The sequence below is a fragment of the Olea europaea genome, chromosome 14 (genome assembly GCF_002742605.1).
Source record: "Olea europaea var. sylvestris chromosome 14, O_europaea_v1, whole genome shotgun sequence".
NCBI lineage: Eukaryota > Viridiplantae > Streptophyta > Magnoliopsida > Lamiales > Oleaceae > Olea > Olea europaea.
Genome location: NC_036250.1, coordinates 2718430 through 2721315, shown reverse-complemented (window position 1 = coordinate 2721315; position 2886 = coordinate 2718430). Strand labels below are relative to the sequence as shown.

The following is a 2886-nucleotide window of genomic DNA, read 5'->3' as shown; positions in this document are numbered from 1 at the left end:
AAATTTATTATCCAACGATTTTGAAATTTTCTTAAAAGAATAAAATTATATATATGAAAATTATAATTTTTTATATGAAATTTTTTATTTATAAGGGATATTTTACTTATAATTTTTCTTTTATAACATAAGTCAATTTTTAATTTAAAATGTGAAATATTTACTTACAATTAACATTTTAGTTATAAGTAGTTTTTTATTTACTTATATGTAAATTTTACATTTGTAAGTTAATTTTGTACTTTTAAATAACTTTTTACACAGTGAATGTTTCGTTATAAGTAATTTTTTATTTATAAGTGAATTTTTTTTCCTCACTAGTAGTTTTTTTTTAACCTATAAGCAAATTTTTGCACAAAAATGTATTTTATCTTATAAGAATGTTTCGTTATAAGTAATTTTTTATTTATAAGTGAATTTTTTTCCTCACTAGTTTTTTTTTTAACCTATAAGCAAATTTTTACACAAAAATGTATTTTATCTTATAAGTAATTTTTTTAGTTATAAAATAAACTTTTTCTTATAATAAATTTTTTAGTTAATATATTTTTATTTATAAATTAGTTCGAAATAGTTTATAGGAGATAAAATTGGAAGAGAATTTGAGTAACGGCCAAAAGCCATGGATTTGGGGGTTGAGAAAGACAGTTAAAATTAGACTTTCAATGCAATAAATAAATAAATAAAATTATAATCACTAATTTTTCAACCTATCATCAACGATATCATTCAAAAATGTCCATAATCGATGATTAAAAAAACATAAAATTCAAGCAAACCACAAGGAATGTGAGCCAACTAATTTATAGCCCTTGTTTGGTAGAAAATTTTACACAAAAATTCAATTTTTTGATCATTATTTCACTATTTCAACTGTCATTTTTGACTTCTTTACTTACAGATGGGACTCAATTTTCTCTTTAGTGGTCAAAAAATCAATAATTACAAGCACTACATACCAAATAGTCCCTATAGAATTTTCACGATTCTAGCAATTTGAATTACTATACATGTTAAGACCAAATAATTGATTAAATTTTGTAGCCTTATGATATACAATTGTTCTACAAAAACAGGGATTCAATCAGGGATTGAATCCATCCATCAGTTCATGACTGGTACAAGGCTACATGTGTAGTACGTCAAGTACATACTCATATAGTACACCCATAACCTCTGGTATGGATAAATATAGTACAAAACAAAGCCTCAACCACTTTCCTATATCTTGTGCTATATATTACCATACGTTTGACGGATAGTTCAAGCATCAATATTATGGTATATCTGGAGGTGGAGGCAATATCTTAGCATCTGAGCTCTTGCCATTTTTAACAACGAACAGTTGTGCGGAGATATGAAAATTTCGAGAAATGGCTCTACAACAATACAATTCGAGCCAAATAAGGTACATGGCGTTTTTAGTAAATTTGTTTATCTTATGTCCTGTCACTTATGGACAAACTTAAAGATGTAAATTTTGTATGTTGTAGGGGTTTGGACTATGAATTGTCATTTTGAGCGTCACAAATCTTGCGGACAGGGAATCATTTTCATTGTTAAAAATGACAAGATCTCATATGCTAAAATGTTGCCTCCGCTTCAAGATATGCCTTGGTGTTGATACTGGACCAACAATCAAATCTAGTCTATGGGAGATGTTGGAAATTATTCGAAGATCTCATTTAATTTGTTATCTATTTAAATTTATTATTTATGGACATTTTAGTTTGTAAGATCACCTTATAGAAGTTCATTTGTTGAATAGCTAGCCTTTTCCCATAAATTAATGTGTGCAATTTTTTTTTTAGTAAATTAGATAGCTAATCAAACAAATTCAGATTAACTACGGCAAAGACGAAGCTTCATATATAGGACCTTAAAAATACCCTCCAATCATTATCCATCATATGGTAGGGTCCTATAGTAAGGATTATAACAGTCTTCAGCTTGTTCGACGAAGCCCAACAAAAGACTTGTAATAAACAAAAATGACAACACTACTTGTACATATTTTTTAGTACATTGAGGTATCCATACACTCACATGAGGTGGAGCCCGCTCGAATATTTATTCGAGTGGATCCCACACCATGTGACTGTGGAACACCTTGATATACAAAAAATTATGTACACCAAGCAAAGTTTGTTTCTTTACAAGTTTTACATTCATAAGAATCATTTACATTATAAGAAATCATGTTATATTTAAGCATTCTTTTCATAGTACTAATACTTATGTGACATAAGCTAGCATGCCATAATGTAAATGAATCAATCAAATAAGCAAAATTTACTTTAATTTTATTGAAATTGTCACAATACATATTTTGACAATTCCTTCACAAGAATAACCTCTTCCAATAGATTTTTCATTTTCGGTTAGTACAAATTTTCTGACTCATAAACACTTTGAATGTCTGATTTTTCCAAAAGATATCCACCAAGTTTCTATTTATGTTGAGAGCACGTAATACATTATTTAAGAAAATAGTTTTTTGTTAGAAGTGAAGATGATATCAACATTTCATTTTCCAACCACTTTAGAGCGGCCTTTATTACGACCATTTGTATCTCTTGTTCGCCATTCAACTCGTGAGAAGTTTTGAAGAGTGACTTATCATATGATACATGAATTTTTGCACATGTATTGTACCATCAACTCAAAACTTTTCCTTTGGCAGTATTAATTTCGCTCACGGTAGCCACATCGTTATCTTCGTCAATAGAGTTCCTTCGGCCCCCCCCCCCCCCCCCCCCCCGGGGAGTTTTGTAATGATTACTTCCATTTGAAAGGATTTCGAAAGTTCTATTTGAGTACTTTCAATTGTTGAGAAGCACTTGCAATTCATGCACTTTGGAAAGTAGGGGAATGTTCTTAAGAAAC

At 29.3% G+C, this 2886-nt stretch overlaps 1 long non-coding RNA gene across 1 annotated transcript; it reads left to right on the top strand.

Moving 5' to 3' along the window:
- Window positions 1–1216: 1216 nt before the first annotated feature.
- On the top strand, window positions 1217–1786 carry LOC111408787. Its single transcript, XR_002705359.1, has 2 exons — window positions 1217–1408; window positions 1494–1786. It is a non-coding gene; the product is annotated as an uncharacterized LOC111408787 (long non-coding RNA).
- Window positions 1787–2886: the final 1100 nt, after the last annotated feature.